General features: G+C 53.2%; 1 long non-coding RNA gene across 2 annotated transcripts in view; it reads right to left on the reverse strand.

Annotated features, from left to right (window-relative positions):
* Positions 1 to 619: 619 nt before the first annotated feature.
* The window catches only part of LOC107521385, a 50,786-nt gene continuing 32,887 nt past the window's right edge, over positions 620 to 18,518 (reverse strand). For both annotated transcript variants that reach the window (XR_004950027.1, XR_004950026.1), the window contains one exon: positions 620 to 1,910. This is a non-coding gene — a long non-coding RNA (uncharacterized LOC107521385). The remainder of the gene's footprint in view (positions 1,911 to 18,518) is intronic.

Consider the following 18,518-nt stretch of genomic DNA (forward strand, 5'->3'; position numbering starts at 1 on the left):
TTGTTTAGATCCGAGTTTCCATCTGGTATTGTCCTTCTTCTGCTTAAAGAACTTGCTTTCACATTTCTTACAGAGAAGGTCTGCTTGCCACAGATTCATACAGGTTTTGTTTGAGGTTTGCAGGCAAAATGCCTATTTCGACTTCATTTTTGAGATATATTTTCTTTGGTTATGCAATTCTGGCTTCACAGTGTTTTATATGGTTTTCTCTTAGCACTTAAAGATGCCATTCCGGTGTCTGTAACATGCATAATTTCTGATACGAAGTCTTTCCTAAGTGTTACCTCGTTCCCTTATATATAGAGTGTCTTTACCTCTGGCTGCTTTTATGTAACATAACAGGTGTGTGAACATAAGCAGCCCTAGGTATTTAAAACACATTAAAGATGCTCGCTAAGCAGAATAGGCCAGAAGAAGTCCGAATGGCCACCAAAAATGCTCGTTCTAGGGACAAAGGGATGAAGAGCGCGTCTCTTCTGAGAAGCCGGCCAGATCGAATACAGAGCTTTTTCACAGCCACTTTCAAATGTTATTACATTTATTCCTTAATATTCACATCATATTAATGTTGTCGACATTAATAATTAATATGATTGAGTATATTCTACGTAATCACACGTATGATGATGCATGCACGTATGTATGCATGCACGCACGTGGCGGTTCGCTAGCGCGTCCTTCGCACCTCGGTTGACATGCACGGATCTCTTTGCCAAGCATCGACTCCCAGGCTCCTCCTTCGGCAGCCCGGTACTCCAGGGCGCTCTGCCTGACACAACTAAACACGTGTAACTCTCACGCTCATAAAACGAGAGAAAAGAAAAGCGGCAAGCCGCCCCCTTACCTACCGGACACGGTCCAGGCTTTTCGGCTCGGCATCCGCGGTCCCCGTGAACGAGCCTCATCCGAGCTCCCCAGTCCGTCCGCTGCCGCTTCTCCATGACCCGGCACGGGTCGGCCTTGTTCCTCTACGGGAACCCGTGCTTTTCGTCGCTGCCAGTTTTGCCGAGGCCCCTCTTAACTTCTCTGCTTTCCAGGGAACTCGAGAGCTCATCCGGGTGGCAAACAGCGGGCGCGCGCCTCCGGCTCGGCCCTTGCCAGGCGGAGCCGTGAAGACTGGGTCACCGTCGGTCCCCTGAGAATGCGTGTTGTAGGAGGCAGGAACCATATCTTCTCAACGTGTGGCGCCTCAGCCTCCGGCCGGGCACAGGACCAGCGGTCAGTGAGCGTGGGAGGAAAAGGGGAAAGGAGAAGAGCTACGGACTGAACGTGTCCTCACCACAGCCCCCCAAATCCAGACGGTGAAGCCCTAACCCCCAGTGGTGACAAGGCTGGGCGAGGTCATGAGGGCGGAGGCTCCAAGATGGGACTCGTCCCTTACAGAGGGATGAAGAGGCCAGAGCGCTCTGTCTCCCCGGGTGCAGACGCAGCAGGAAGCCGGCTGTCTGCGAGCCGGGCAGGGAGCCCCCACCGGAGCCCGGCCGCGCTGGCGCCTTGATCTTGAACTTTCGGCCTTCGGACCTACGAGACACACACTTTTTCTTTACAGCCACCCAGTCTATGCTATTTGGTTATAGCAGCTTCGCTAAGGGTGTGTGTGTATGGGGGGAGGGGGCGGGGCACACGGGGTGCCACAAAAACGTCCCAGAGACCAAGCAGGGCGTATCCAAATGCACAACGTGATGGTCCACTGGCTCGTCTCTCATCAGGCCCCAAGTTCGTCAGAGATGAACCTGATCCCGTTCTGTAAGGCCGGCTTTGGGGAGACCACGTACCTGCACCCCCCGCAGTCTAGCCCTCGCTCCCCATGACCTGCAGAGACGTCTTCAGCCCGTGTGGCCTCAGAAGCTCCTGCTCTCAGCAGCTTGAATTGAGTCCAAGAGCAGAACAGGCAACCGTTGGCTCTGAATCTAGACGTGGCATTAAATAAGCATATGCAAAGAAAAAAAAATTATATAATATCTAGAAATCAGTCCAAGAAACAGGCTACAGTCTCAGCACCACGGTTCTCAAGTACAGCATGAGCCTGAGAACTAGCACATCCCTCTACCGCGGGCGTCCACATTCACAGCTAAAAGGTAAACCAATATTTGTGAGGGATTTCAGCTGTCACTCTAAACAAACAGCTCCTGGTAGAAACGATTTCCATCTCCCCGTTTCTCTCCACCTTTCTCGTTCAAGGGTCTCAGCCTTATCTTCAAAGAACAAAAATCTTAAATACCAGAATGATTCAAATGCTGCAGGTTGAAGACTGATAAAACGGCGCCAGGCGAAGGTGCTGGCGTCTCCCCAGGGCCCCCTGGGCACGTGCCCAGCTCCAACGAGACTCCACACACAGCGAGACCTGGTTTGTGGAAGGAGATGGAAGAATGTTCCGAATGTTAGAGGATCCACATATAAAGAGTTTCCGAGTGAGAAGGGAACTGGGACAGAAAGGCATCTGACTTTTTTTTTAAAGTGTGAGCGTCAGGGACGCTCCATCGATGTGCGATGACGAGGAAAGCACGTGCTGCCCTGGGCACCGGCGGAAACCCGCGGTGCGTCACGTGCTGCCCTGGGCGCCGGCGGAAACCCGCGGTGCGTCACGTGCTGCCCTGGGCGCCGGCGGAAACCCGTGGTGCGTCACGTGCTGCCCTGGGCGCCGGCGGAAACCCGCGGTGCGTCACGTGCTGCCCTGGGCGCCGGCGGAAACCCGCGGTGCGTCACGTGCTGCCCTGGGCGCCGGCGGAAACCCGCGGGGCGTCACGTGCTGCCCTGGGCGCCGGCGGAAACCCGCGGGGCGTCACGTGCTGCCCTGGGCGCCGGCGGAAACCCGCGGGGCGTCACGTGCTGCCCTGGGCGCCGGCGGAAACCCGCGGGGCGTCACGTGCTGCCCTGGGCGCCGGCGGAAACCCGTGGTGCGTCACGTGCTGCCCTGGGCGCCGGCGGAAACCCGCGGTGCGTCACGTGCTGCCCTGGGCACCGGCGGAAACCCGCGGTGCGTCACGTGCTGCCCTGGGCACCGGCGGAAACCCGCGGTGCGTCGTTACTCCCCCAGGCGCGTCTGTCCCTGCAGTCCTCGCTCGCGGGGACCCTGCTGGACCGGCCCTGTGTTAACAGCTCCCCTAAAAGGGAGGAGAATCGGCAAACAACATCTGACCAAAATGTGGTGTGGGATGATGACCTGCCATCATCAGATGGCCCCGGAAACAGGATGAAGCTGCCCGAGCGGAGGCCACGAAAGGCCTTGCCCACTGAGGCGCCTTCCGAGGGGGGAGGAGAGCGCCTGCATGCCTGTCGGCCTCCCGTGTGGGTCCAGCAGACTCTGCATTGTTGTAACGCGCTTTTTGAACATGTGCAAGAGAGAAAACTTGCATAACCCTTTGGACCAGTTTGCTAAGGAGAGCAGAAACCTCAAACGTCGACTTGCAGCTGATAACGACCAGACACTTCTTTGACAGGCTTCCCTTTGGAGGCTGGCCTCAGGACGGCCAGGCCGAGGCCCGTGGCAGGCTGGTCGTGCCCCAAGAGCCGCTGGTCTTCTCAGTGCTGTGAACTTCCTTAGAATCAGCGTTCGATCGTTTTGACCTTGAGGGTATCCAGCCGCGCCTCGGGTGAAACAAACCAGGCCTTCCACAAACTGTGTCCGATGCTCTTTACCAAAGTCTCGGCCTACGCTGTGCCAATCCCGAGGACTTCTTACATGATTTCAAAGTAAAGGATTTATATATAAAAAGATTAGGCGCATCACCCCTCTGCTTTCAAAGACGGGTACCAACTTTCACGGGCGGCAAGGGGCTTGCCCAGGGCAAGATCTCGGGCAGCGTGTCAGTCAGGGCTCGCTCGGCGATGCCGAGGAAAGACTGTCCCCAGTCTGAGTGACTCGTGGCAGCTCACATGTACTTCACGGGTGGCCTGGGAGCTCTGCTCTGAGTCAGCGTCATCCCGTCTCCATGGGACTGACCACGGCCCGCATCCGATCGCTGCAGGTCCCCGAGGAAAAGGGACGACATGGCCTGCGGTGTGCCAGCATTTCGTGCCGCTGCCTGCAAATGTCTGGCGTCACCCCTACTCGCATTCCACTGGGCACGGCCACCTCACAGTGGTTGGGAAAGGGCCATCCTACCAGGTGCTGGAGAGAGCCAGGACGCCACACCTGAGAGCAGGTGTCTCAGACCCAGAAACGGGACCCGTGCCAACTGGATCGCATGGCCAGCGTCCTTCCCACTACACCATGCAAAGCCTGCAGCCGCACTGTTGTTTTCAATTAGAAAGTTCAAATATGACACCTTTCAGCTCCTCTTTTTAAAAAGATTGAGGCATAGAGCCTACGTGACTCTTAACCCAAACCTGGCTTTACCTCATGTCCACAGCGTCCCTCAGAGAAGGACTGTCACGTAATATACTAGATACTCAGTTAAATCAGAATATCAAATAAACCCTAAAGAAGCTTAGGCTGTATGAATATGTCCCAAATATTGCACAGGGCCTACTTATACTAGAAAAAAATTATTCATTACTTATTTAAAATTCAAATCTAACCAGGCATCCTTAGTGGGGGGGGGGGGGATTTGTTTTTCCCTAAAATCTGTCAATCCCACCTCAGAGGTGGGGCCATCGTTCTAACCCACAATGGATAAAAGAATGAGTATTTAAAAATTACAATCACTGAAAAACACGCAAGGCCAAGGGACCACGAAGACCTGCAGGGCAGCCAGAGGCTGTGTCCCCAGTAATTCTGCAGACTCAGAGCAAGACCAATCGGAGGGTGTCTGTGCTCCCCGCGGCTCCCTGCTCACCATAAACCCTCTCCACAGACCCCGTCTGCCGGGTCTAGTGAGTGTGCTTCCGAATGAAGCGCCAGGTGGATGGCACCCCTATCCTACCAGCACCCCCATTCTATGCCATGCGGCCTTGCAGAACCCAGAGAGTTAGGCCGACTTTGATTTGACTGCATTTCCCAGCAACCTGCACGTGACCTGGTCCTAAGAGACCTTGATGCATGTTCACTGGACAGAACCTTAGTGAAGGGAAAGGAGGAGGAGGGAGGAGGGAGGGAGGGAGGAGGGAGGGAGGGAGGACCGGCGATGACAGCGCAGGATCCCGTTTTCACTGAATCTGTCTGAAACCCCCTGTACGCCCACCAGGGTGCTCAAGAAAGCCCTTGAAAACTGCTGATTGAATCCAAGCAGACGGCTCCCGCAGGGCCATGTGGGCCCTTACAGCACCTGCTTGAGCATCAGTAAACGGTGTCCCCTTCGGGAGGACACGGCTCCCAACACAGGGTCACTGAGCACACAAAGCCTTTGACTTGCGCCCGCAAGGCCGGAACACGCCCCCTCGCTCCTGGGGCAGCTCTGCCCAGGCCCCGCAGCCCCGCTGGCAGAATGGGGGTGGCCTGGCGCCCCCCCTGTCGCTCCGGCAGGTCGGTGCATCCCCAAGGTCCCTCCCCTGTCCCCGGTGGGAGGGACAAAGCCCTGGCAGGGGCCCTCAGAGTGGACTTGTGCCCTTTGCAGAAAGTCTTTTCTGTTCATGTTTCCCATACCCACCAAATTGCTCCGAATCCGAGAGCAAAACCACCACCGCCGAGCACGCGCACACCCGCGCATGCACCCACGCACGCACACGCACACACGCACGCACACGCGCACGCACCCGCGCATGCACCCGCGCACGCACACGCACACGCGCACGCACTGCGCGCAGGGCGACGGCGCCACCGGGGTGGCGTCTGAGCGCGGCGGATCCAATCGCAGCCGCAGAGGGCGCGGCGGGCCGAGTGTGCACGCGGTCTCCGCGCCGAGGTTCACTTTCCCTCCGTCTTCGTGGTGTTTTCGGTGCCGCTTCACACCGATTTAATGAGACAAAGAAGACACCACCGGGTCGCGGGTAATGAAGGGAGGAGGGTCGCGGCGAGGGCTGACATATATTCTTTAGCTAATTCAGTTGTGCCTAATTATCCTGTTGCTTCGCCATCCAGCCTCCTCTCAGCCGGCGCCCGCTTCGGGAACACTGATAATTGCAGAGCAGCCGCGAGGCGCTATCTGAAAGATAAGATGAGTAATCCTCCACACTCTAATTTTTCTGCCATGTCCCTGGATGCCTCTGAGCGCGGGCAAGAGAAAACTTCGGGATCCAGCTTGTTCTCGGAGGCTCGGGGGACAGCGATGACTTGCATTTCCCATCATGCTTTGCCGCGAATACCCAGTTGTCGGTCTCTCTTCGTCCCCGTAGAGAAACGATGGCCCGTTTTCCCCGGACCACTCTGAGGACTGGGCAGAGATGAGATGAACCCTTTATAAGTTACTGGACTCTGAAATCTCCACCGAAGAAAATGCACCCGGGCACGCGTTGACCTGGAGTGACCTTTGGCTTTGGGGCTGTGAGTCGATGGCTTGATTTCTCCAGCCCGTTAGTCCATGTTTTTACCAATTTTCCTCGGTGCCTACGCCGTTTTCTGTAATTAGAAAATTTTTTTTTTCAAACACTCTAAAACTCCTCTGAACTTCAAAATTATAACCTCGAGTCAACTTTGCAACAAAGTGGGACTTCTTTGGGTTTATCTTCATTGTAGCTTGGTTTGGGAAAATGTGGTTTACAGTCATAGCCAAGAAAATTGTCTTTAGAACCTGAACTGTCTTTGGTGAAATGTCATTTTTCACCGAATGTGCGTTTCCACGAAATGTTTTCTAGCAGTTAGGAGGGTCAATCGGATGAGCTCTGCACTAAACACACGCCTGGGTGTGCCGCATGCCAAGCCCATGGCCGTGTCACGTGACTCTCGCTTCTCGGTCCTAAGAGCGACCTTGTCTTGCAGCTGTGCAAACTGCCCAAGGAGCACGTCAAGGGAAGAGCGAAGGATTTTTCCCCACGACGATCGTGTATGAACGAGCACTCTGCGACAGGCACACGCGGCGTCAAGGAAAGGGACGGAGAAGGGGGAAGAAAGGTCCCTGCCGAAGAGACGTAACATCAGATCACGAACAGCAAAAGCCGAGTCGAGACAGTCTGAAGTAGTGCCAGGACACGTGGACGCCCCTCTCCGATGTCGCTGCATCCGGAATTATCCGTCGCTGGGTGGAGAAGTGGTTCAAAAGAGGAAGGAGCCATGAAAAAGTGAAGCCCGCAGCCCCCGTGCACACCTGAGGCAGGCCTGAGGACGCGAACCCACGCGGCCGGCGCGCCAAGCGCAGAGCGAGGCCCCCCAGCCGGGTGGCCTGCGTTCGGACTCCGGCTCCGCCCCTTAAAAGCCATGTGACACTGAGCAATTACTTAACTGCTCTGTGCCTCGGTTTCTTCATCTGTGATGGAGCTAAAAACGACAGCTTCCTTGCCGATATGCAGAAAGCACTCATTTACGTTCAATTAGCCATGCAACTTTGGGTGCAATCCCAATGAAATCGCTCTTCAGTGGGATCTTCTTTTCTTGACCTGGAATCATGCAATTTTAAGATTAACGAGACTGGCATCCTTTTAGCTGGGCGCAAACGCCCCTGCTCGTGAGAGCACCCAGGCACTGCTAGCATTCGCGAGCATTGATCGAGACCTTTCCACACAATACTCCTGGAAGAACGTGCTCTGGTCCCATGTGGCAGAGAGGAAGTGCAGGCACAAAGGTGTTATGCAACCTGCCTCCGCAGCCAGAGAGGAACGGGGCCAAGACGTGAACGCCCACCTGCCCAGACCCCGCCCCTCCACCTCCGGGCCACCCCGACGGCGCGCTGGACACATCTGTTCTGAGAAGGCGCTGAGCACTGTGATTTAGTCAGAGGAGAGCGCTTTGCAGAGCTCTCCAAATAGGCGAGGCCCACAAGCAAGCGCAGTGATTCACACAAACAGCTTAGCCACATGCCTTCCCTGGAGCCACACAGGTTGACAGTTGGGGACAGGAATCACATGTCACCAGGGACTGAAGGCCAGCCTTCTTGCTCTGGGGATGACACTCTGAGGCCCAGAGGCAGCAGAGGGCGAGACCCCACGGGGTGCCCTTGCAGCTGACGCAGTGGCCAGTTGGAGCTCGGCCTCCCAAGGGAACAGAAGGAAAGCAAAGTCCCTGAGCTGGGGCCTCGGAGAGGCTCGCGTTGGCTGGAGAAGCGCTGCGATGAGGGTGGGAAGGACCGAACTGGGGGATGCTTGCTGTTGGCTCGGGGCTCCCCTGCAGACCAGACCCCAAGCATCCCATGACGCCCCAAAGCAGAGGGCGAGGCACGAAATAAACCCTCTGCACAGGGCTGACAGTTGGCTGTCTTTCTGACCAGAAGGCCCTCCCTTCTCTGCAGCGAGCCCCCGACTCCCACAGAAAACGCAGGGCCGCTCTCTGCAGTCTCCCTTCCCTTCGCCCTATATCTGGAATTTACATAATCACAGGCAAATAAAATGATAAAAGCATACTCTTTCATAACGGGCATATTGTTACTATTATTATTCTTAAGGCAAATTAGCTTCTGATTATAGAGATTAGTCAAAACCATGATTCTGCTGATTGTGAGGTGGGACTGTTTTTTTTTTTTTTTTTCGTCTCTAACTGGGAGAAGAGCTTTTGTTTCAATGTTAAGAAATTACATAAAATGGCACTCAGAGGGAAATAAAGTTTCTGAGAGTCATTTAATTATTTGTTCTCTCTGAAGAGTTTAGGCATTGCAGCCTCTCGGCTATTGTCTGTCTAGTCAAATATTTTACCGTGAAGTTGATTAACTTTTTTATGGCAGATCAACCTCCTCCTTTTCCAAGAATCTGCAACTTTAACATATGCATTATTTCAGACCCTTGCGTGTGTTTGCTGGAGTCTCTCCATCGTTTTAGGACTGCATGCCTCTCTGGAAAGAATACTGAGCGTCCTGGCTGAGGAAGGTCTCCTCACCTGGCAGGTGGAGGAACGGGAGCTCAGGATGGGTCAGAGGCGATGCAGAACCCACCGCCCGCAGGTAACAAAGCCCAGAGAGGCCGGCGTGGGAGCTGCTGGCTGCACGGAGCGCCGGCCCTCAGAGGCACATGCAGACCTGTCACCTGGAGAGGCACACCCCATCGCTGTGGGAGCTGCTGGCTGCACGGAGCACCGGCCCTCAGAGGCACATGCAGACCTGTCACCTGGGGAGGCACAGACCATCGCTTTTCCCTGTGCTAATTCTGTGGTTCCCACCGCATGGGCCGGGCGGGGGGCGGGGGGGGATGGGAGGGGTTAGTGGCGATCTATCAGGAGACACTTTGGATTGTCATGGAGGCGGGGAAGACAGTGTTTGCTACTGGCATCCAGCGGGCAGAGGCCAGCAATGCTGCTAAACATATGATGCTCGGGACAGCACCTGCCCCGGCCCCCAACGCAGGATGGCCTGGCCCCAAATACCACGCCACCCAACTGAGAAACCCTGGTCTAACTGATCTTACTGCACAAACATGGGAGTGTGCGTGGGGGGCGGGGGGGCACGTTTGACTCCTCCTCCAACCTCGAGTGCCCAGCAGGAGTTAAATGCACACGGAGACCTGATTCTCCCCTCGTCATGATGCTCCAGAACCCCAATGTCATTTTGGGTAGAATCACACAAGAACAAGGCAAAAACCATATAATTGATTATAGCTATATGTCTGAATTTAGGAAAAATTTCCAAACAAAAAGATCCCTTCTCCAAAACGTATAGATATGAACTTTTAGGGACACAGATAAAATCACCAACTTTTCTACGCGATTTCCTCATGTACTGGCCGACATCCCAGCTGTTCCGTCAGGAAAAAGCCGATGGCCTATTTCACCATCTTTTTAGATGCCCTCTTAGGTTTCACTAACATGCCGATTGGTATGCATTAAAATGCTGGTAATTACCCCGTGAGACAATAGTTCCTGTAACTTTTACAGAGCATGTTACAGCTAATAAGTTTTCCTCCTTTGAGCACGTTGGAGTAAAAGAAAAGCCTAATTACATGCCCCGATCCTCAAAGAATTAAATTTTTCAGCATCTCTTACAACAGGATGTTGGCAACGTTTCCTGTAAAGAGTCAGATAGTAAATATTTTTGGCTTTGCAGGTCACATGGCCTCTGTCGCAACTTCTGGACCCTGCTTGGTAGCTGGTAGCTCCCAGCAGCTTTATGCAATACGAAACAAGGGGCTTGGCCGTGTGCCAATAAAACTTTATTTACAAGAACAGCTGTGGGTGGGGCTTGGCGCCGGGACCAGAGTTCGCTGTTCTGTCTTGCAACACAGATTTCCTGAAAATAATGCATTTAGGCTAAAAGAATAGGGGAAAGTTCACAGTGAGCCATTACAGAGGACTGGCACCCGTCCTCTCTGCCTTATGACGAGCCGCCCTGTATGACTTGCTGCTCATCCAAGGGACGGAGAGGCGAGCTGGGACCTTCAGAAGGACTTGAAGGGCACGCAGAAACCTGGGGGAGCCGAGGGGGTGCGGCCGCCCCCGTCGGCGCTCTGCGTTGGCCCTTTCGCTCCTTCACTAGGCAATGCTTCGCATTCCGGCGCCCCTCCGGCCAGCGCCCGGGGGAGGCCAGGGGGCCAGGGGGCGCCGAGCGGCTTGCGTGACCCCGGGACGGCCCGGTTTGCAGGTCAGAGGCCGTTGTGACCTGGACACACACACACAGCTGGGACCCGTGGCCACAGAGGTGGGACGGGAGCACGGGGGACTCCGGGGAGCACGGGGGACTCCGGGGAGCACGGACGCGCTCCCTCCACAGTCCACGGGCGCCTGGCGCTGAGCCAGCCGCCATGCGGGACGAGGGGGACCGAGTCGCTGGCTCGTGACAACAGGTGCACACGGCGGGGACCCTAAAAGTCCCCTTCACAGACGAGGAACCCGGGGGGGTTGGGTGGACAGGGCCGGCGGGGACTCGGGCCAGGCTGCAGGCTCGGGCTGTGCACCCGACCCCCGCAGGGGGCGCTGGCCGAACCCCCGCCCAGGGCCAGTCGCTCGGTCTCCTGTTTATTACGGTGAAGTAGACAAAACATCAAATTTCCATTTTAACCGTTTCTCAGAATTGTCCCTTGGACTCCGCCCTTCTGGGGTTGAGGGTCTCTGCTGGGGTGTTAGCTCCCGCGGCCAGGAAGAGGCAGAGAGACCCAGGAGGCATCGCTGTGCCCGGCAGGCGACCGCTGGGTGGCATCCGCGGCGGCTGAGGCTCCGCGTTCCGGGGTCTGCTCTCCCCCAGGGCTCTGAGCTCCTGTGCGGCAGGGCCCCCCACCTCTGGAGGGTTGGACGTGAATGAGCACACGGATGGCTCTAATGGGACCCAGGCTAGGGCTTTGGGGAGAAGGGGTGACAGGGGACTCTGGAAGGGCAGGAGGAGGCAGCAGTGGGCTGGGGTGTGGCGCGGCCTCTGGGTCTGTCCCCCAATCACCCCCCCTCCACCGGCCATCTCTGCGGGGAATCGCGCCTTGCCCAGAACCACCTGCCACCCGGGGGGAGGCTCTCCGGTACCCCAGCAATGACCCAGAGCCCTGACGACACTCCAGATGACACTGACCAGGCTGGGAGAGGACCTGGCTTGTCGAACCCGGGCTGCAGCGCACAAATCCGCCAGCCTGACCACGCGGGCAGACCAGCGACTCCGCTCCCTCGGGCCTGCCCTGGGCCCTGTTCCGAAGAGTCCTGTTGCACCCTGTTCCCATTCAACTGGGTCAACATGTGCCTGCAACTCCCTCCCGACGGGGGAGGTCGCAGCGGCGGCGGCAGCAGCCCCAGAAATGACAAACAACTCAAGTATGGGGAGGCCACTGCCAAGTGCTCAGCGGTGCTCAAGTTGCCCCAGGAGGAGAAATCAGATAAGAAAAATAAACCGAGCTGTGCGCATATTTCCTTGACTATGTGTCCCGTTCTGTGGTTCCCCCGGCTTCGGTGTGATGAGTGTGTCTGTTTGCCGGGGTCGCCGCAGGCGGCCCACGGCGCTGCCTGGGACTGGCGAGGCCCGCCGGCTGGTCCCCTTCTCCAGAGCACAGAGTGGGGCCAACGTCCAGAACAGGGAGCCACTGACGACCATTTTCCCAGCGGCCCGCTTACTAAATTACTCCCCGGCTGCGGCCAACCCATTTGCCTGAGCTGCAGCCTCTCTCTTGCGTTTGAGTTGGCAAACCCTGTCTGCAAACTGCCTCGTCATCCTTGAGTGGAAGAGGCTGGGTGACGTTTGCCCAGCGGATGGCCCAAGGAGCGGAGGGCCGTCACAGTCACCCATCTCCCCTTTGTTGACACGACTCAGCTCCACAGGTGAATGGCAGTGGGACGGGGAGACCGGGCCGACGAGGGGAGCCGTGAGCCGAGCCCCGTGGGATGCGTGATACTTGGCGTCTGCAGAAGCCACACTTCACTCAGCAGCACACTGCCTGCCCAGGGCACCAGCGCCTCCGCCAACCTTGGGCGGCCACTCTTGGCATAACCATAAAAGCCACAGCCACAAACACTGACGAGGCAAGAAAAGAATACGGTGAGAAACCAGCTTGCCTTCGCTTCTCAGACTCCTCAGAAGATTCTAGAAAGGCATCTCCCTATCCCCTGAAAGGAAAGGCCGGATTCCTCTATCGTTCCATCAGGAAACACGGCCCGGCATCTTAGGGCTGGGGCCTGCGCCTACAACCTGTCTTCAGGGTGCTCACATGCCATGACTTACCAACACTGGGTACACAGAGTGGCCCGCACAAGACCCCTCTGTGGTCCAGGTGGCCTAGCCAAGGGCAGTGGGACCAAGAGAAAGAGGGTCTGAGTCTAATCAGTATAAACACCAGGAACGATGGGACCTCACCCAGGAGAAAGCCGTCCGCTCTCTGCCTCTCCTTCCTGCAACCTGTGCTTTCCGGGAGAAGGGGCCGTGACCTGCTCCGGCAGGCACCCACATTTTTTAAATTATATCCCGGCTACAGAGAACAATACCAAGCACCCTTTCTTCTCAAATCTGAAACTCCACCATTGCTGCGGCTTATTAGGTAGTTATGGTTACTCTCAATAATGCCCATTAGAGAGCCGGGCGGCATCGTGAAGAGACGTTCGGCCCATGACAACGCTGTCGCTGCCCCCCCCAGGGCAAACAGCCCTCCGAGTCCGAGTCCTCGTTGGTTCAAAGCCGAGCCTCGCATCTCCGCAGGGTCACACATCCACCTCGCCCCTTGCCGTTGTCTGCAGTAACATCAGCTGTTGAGGCTTTGAAGATTCGATTCTGTGGCACTTACTTAAGAATAAATTGTTGGCTTCCCTTGAATTTTTTTGCCGAAGAACTGTGCCGATACAAGTCCAATCCAAGTGTATGTAGCCTTTTTAAGGAAGGCTCGATTGAGATGGAAAGGCCGGGATTTTTCTCCAAGCGGAAATAGAGATTTATTATTTATGAGATCCCCTAAATATTGTTATCGAGGTTTTATAAAGATTCACAGGTTTGTTTGTTTTTTTTAAAGCCAATCCATGAGTTCTGTACCAATTATTATGTTTATCCCGGGTAAATTACCAATCCATGAATCACGTCTGTGTACATCGCCCTGCCCAGGGCGAAGAGACGCATCACAAGTAAGCAGGACCTGGGAAAGGCTTTTGATGATGCTCATGACGCCAGGGGCAGGCATCGGGGAGCCTCAGAGGGATGCTCGCCACTTCTTATAAACAATCCCTTTCTGTCATTTCTAAAAGGAAAACCATGATTTTGTCGAATGTTAAGTAGCTTGACCAGCAAGATGAACCCAAGACAGAAATAAATGAGGAGCTGGTCTTCTCAACGGAGCAAGAGGGTAAGGAAACAAGGGCATTATGGGTAACTGGGTGCTCGTTCCCAAGGGATGGGGAATCATACACGATTTGACCCATAAATGCCCTTTTTTAAAATAATTTTTTATTTTCAACTACAGTTGACATACATTGGTTTCAGGTGTACAGCACCGTGAGTAGACATTTATATCACTTACAAAGTGATCGACCTGATAACTGTGGTCTCCATCTGACACTATCGTTATTACAATGGTATTGACTATATTCCTATGCTATATTTTGCATCCCCGTGACTGTATCGTAACTCCCCATTCGTGCTTCTCAATCCCTTCTCCTGTTTCACTCAGCCCCCTAACCCCCTCCCATTTGGTAACTGTCAAAATGTTCTCTGTATCTATGAGTTTGTTTCTGTTGTTTGTATGTTTCTTTCTGTTGTTTGTATGTTTCTGTTGTTTGTATGTTATGTTGTTTGTATGTTGTTTGTATGAGTTTGTTTGTATGTTTTGTTTTTTAGATTCCACATATAAGTGAAATCATATGATATTTGTGATTCTCTGTTGGACTTATTTCCCTTGGCATAATACCTTCCAGGTCCATCCATGTCATTGCAGATGCCGGATTTCATTTTTTTAATGGCTGAGTAATATTCCATCATATGTATATACCACATCTTCTTTATGCATTTATCTGCTGATGGGCCCTCAGGTTGCTTCCACACCTTGGCTACTGTCAATAATGCGGCAGTGAGCATATGCCTTTTTGAATTAGTGTTTTGGGTTTCTTTGGATAAATCCCCAGACGTGGGATAACCGGGTCCTTCTCCGTCTCTTCTTGAAGGCTCCGTTGTAAAGTCTATTTTGTCTGGCGTAAGTATTGCTACCCCAGCTTGTTTCATCTCTATTTTCATGAAGTGTCTTGTCCATCCCTTGGCTTTCCATCTGAGTGTGTCTTTTGATTGAAGTGAGTCTCTTGTAGGGAGCTCATGTTTTCTTGTTCATTTAGCCACCTTTTGTCTTTTGTTTGGAGGATTTATTTCATTTGCATTTAATTATTGATAGATATGTAGTTACTGCCATTTTATTATTCATATTTTCATCTTTTTTTTTCTTCTTCTTAAAAAAGTCCCTTTAACATTTCTCGTAATACTGAGGTTTGGTGGTGACGAACTCTTTTAGCTTTTTCTGGGAAGCTCTTTATCTCTCCTTTGATTCTAAAACATATCTTTGCTGGGTAGAGTAATCTTGGTTGTAGGTCCTGGCTTTTAATCACTTTGAATGTTTCATGCCAACCCCTTCTGGCCTGCAAAGTTCCTGTTGAGAAATCAGCTGACAGTTTTATGGCAGCTCCTTTGTAGATAACGAACTGCTTTTCTCTTGCTGCTTCTGGGATTCTCTCTTCATCTTTAACCTTTGGGAATTTAGTTATGATGTGCCCTGGTGTGGGCCTCTTTGGGTTCATCTTGTTTGGGACTCTGTGCAATTCCGGGGCTTATATGTCCATTCCCTTGCCGGGTTAGGGAAGTTTTCTGTCATTATTCTTCAAATAGGTTTTCAATTCCTTGATCTCTCTCTTCTCCTTCTGGTGCCCCTGTGATACAGATGTTGGTACACTTGACATTGTCCCAGAGGCCCCTTAAAATATCCTCATTTTTGAAAATTCTTTTTTCCTTTTGCTGTTCTGACTGGATTATTTCTGCTACCCTATTTTCCAAGTCGCTCATTCGATTCTCTGCTTCGTCTAATCTAACACTGATTCCCTCTAATGTATCCTTCAGATCAGTTATTGTAGTCTTCATTTCAGTTTTTTGTTTGTTTGCTTTCCATCTCCATTTTTATGTTTCCCATCTCTATTGAAGTTCTCACTGAGATCACTGAGCAGCCTTATAACCAGTGTTTTTAACTCCGTATCTGGTAGATTGCTTGCCTCCATTTTGTTTAGTGCTTTTCCTGGAGTTTTCTCCTCTTCCTTCATTTGGGATGTGTTCCTTTGTCTCAGTTTGGCTGCCTCACACCTTGTTTCTATGAATTAGATAGAGCTGCTATGTCTCCCAGTCTTGGTAAGTGGTCTTACATAGTAGGCATCCTGTGAGGCCCAGTGGGGTAGTCTCCCTGGTTACCTGAGCGGGGTGGCTTGTGCGTGCCCTCCAATTGTACTCGAGGCTCAGCTGCCGTTGGCAGGTCAGTGGGAAGGACTGACCCTCGGGCCGATTGGCTGTGAGGACAGGTGTGACTACAGCTGGGGCTGCTGGGCAGGGCCGTCACCCTATGGACTAGCATTCACTTTAGCAGGGTCTTGTGACTTTCCCGTCTGCCCTGTGGGTCTGTCACTGGTGGAAGTAGTCGGGGGGTCCTCTGTTGTGGTCTAAAGCTGACCATCAGGAGTGCCGGTTCTGGGGCCTCTCGGGAGGGGCTCTGTTGCCTGCCAAGGTCAGCCGCCACCTGAGCCCTGCCTGAAGCCACTTGATTTGAGCTATGAAATGATCAGAAAATGGTGGCCACTCGTGCTGGACTTGGAGGTGCCTAGGAGAGGCTCAGCCGTGAACCGAGGCCAGCTGCCACTAATACCAGGCTTGGGGCTACTTAGCAAGATGTGAGGGGCACGCTGAGGCCAGATGCTGCTTGTCAGGGTTTTATGAGCCTTTGAGAGATTTTAGATAAGTCTGCAGCATGAGCCAGAACAAGCCATTTGTGTGGAGAAGCCACTGGAAGCAGCCTGGGCGGACTCACAAGTTGGGTGTCAGGAAATCACAAGATGGGGTGATAGTGTTAGTGGGGTAGTAGAGACTCAGATATGGCAGCCACTTGTGTCTGCACACTGGAGGCGGGGAGGGTTCAGCAAAGGAACAATGAATTCTGCCAGCATTTCTGGCTGGGAGAAGCTGTTCCTCCAGCCCTTGTCCTGAAGCCAGACAACTCGGTCCCTCCCACTGGGTCCCAAGTGCCTGTCGAGCCACAGCCCCAGTGCTGGAGCTCAGAGTGAGCACATCTGTCAGTGCCAAGTCCACACAAGGGCCTATTAAAATGAGCACCTGGGACCCCAGCTGCCTTCGTCTCACTCAGCCACCGTCGCCATTTCTTTTCATGGTCACAGTTATGGAGGCTTCTCTTTCCAGCAATGGAACCCTGGGCTGGGAGCCTTGTGGGGGCTGGGACCCCTCGCTCCTTAAGGGGGACCTCCATAATGAAAATATCCCTCCGGTTTTTAACCGCCACATGTGGGCGTGAGATCAGCCCGTTTCATGTCTCCAACCCTCCTCCCAGTCTCCACGTGGCTTCTTAGTATGTCCTTAGTTGTAGGACTTCTGTTCCTCTTGCCTTCAGGTGATTCTCAGGGACAGTTATTCCGTCATTTGGTGGTAATTCTGATGTGGTCTGGGAGGAGGCGAGCACAGTGTCTACCTGCTCTACCATCTTGACCAGAAACCTCTTCTAAATGTCCTTTAAGGAATAATATTGTCAGGTTTTCAATGATTGTACTTTCAAATAATTATCAAGGTTTAATTGAAGAAAAAGAAAGAAATCATTTGAAGGGCTGCTCCAATGAGGAACATCTCATGGACCACATTTGGAAAGATACGAAATAGTCCTTCAGTGCTTCACAATGTACTGGAAGTTTCCTTTGTTGACTCACAGTAGAAGGAAGATCGGAACTGGTTTTCCTTCAAACATCCCTCTGGGAACTACTTGTCTTTTCTCTGTTGCTCAGATTTTCGTGCACACTCACACACAACGTGAGCAAAGAGGCTGAGCCTCTGGCCCCCTGTCCTACCGAACATGCCGTGGGGACCCCAGACAAAAAGGGCATTGCATATACAGATCTTTCTAAAATTTGGTGATAACCTGCTATGACTCGGTGGGGGAATGTATGTAAGACATTTTTAAATATCTTTTTAAAAATTAAATCTAGAAGCCATAGAATTTCATTCTTTCCTTACCTAGAGACATGTAATGTTACTTAATTTTCTGTTTGCACTGGGTGGAATCGTGTTCCCCCAAAACGCATGTCCACCTGGAACCTCAGAATGTGACCTTCTTTGGAAGTGGGGTCCTTGCAGATGAAATTCTTTTCAATGAGGTCACATCGGATTAGACTGGGTCTTTCTAAGTAGAGGCATGAGCAGGAGAAAGTCACCTCTCCTGGGTGTGTCTCCTCCACCGTCACGTGACTTCCACCATCACACCACATCCGACACCAGGTGTGTGGGGTCTTCTCCCCACACCAAGCGACCCTCCGAGTCTCCAGCTGGATGTCCTACAATTCAAGTCCGACACTAAGTCGAGAGGGCGCATTCCCCACAGAGTAAGAGCTCACGTCCACGAGAGTGATCCCCGCTTCAGATGCCCATCGCAAGTAGCAGATCTCCAGGTCACCCACACCTTCTGTCTGGCTTGGCTACAAATCGGAGGTTCGTTCCCATGACCCCCTCCCTGCATTCAATTATTTGCTAGAACAGCTCACAGAACTCAGGGAAATACTTACATTTACCAGTTTGTTATGTAAGGACATAACAAAGGGCACAGATAAACAGCACAGGGCGAGGTCCGGGAGGGCCCCCGGCCCAGGGGCATCTGCTCGCACGCAGCCGGATGCACCATCTTCCTGGTGTGTGGATAAGTTCTTGCCTACGTAAGGAAATCCCCATAAAACCTCCAGCATGATGGGGTTTGCAGAGCTCCCAGTCTTGTGAACCAGCTTCCATCCAGGGTCCCAGCCAGAGGCACCTCGTTAGAACAAAAGACACTCCAATCACTCAGGAAATTCCAGGAGTTTTAGGAGCCGTGTCAAGGAAGGGGTCAACGACCACAGAGCACAACAAAAGATGCTCCCGGCACTGTCATCACTTCGGGTCTGA

The sequence above is a fragment of the Rousettus aegyptiacus genome, unplaced genomic scaffold (genome assembly GCF_014176215.1).
Source record: "Rousettus aegyptiacus isolate mRouAeg1 unplaced genomic scaffold, mRouAeg1.p scaffold_m13_p_3, whole genome shotgun sequence".
NCBI lineage: Eukaryota > Metazoa > Chordata > Mammalia > Chiroptera > Pteropodidae > Rousettus > Rousettus aegyptiacus.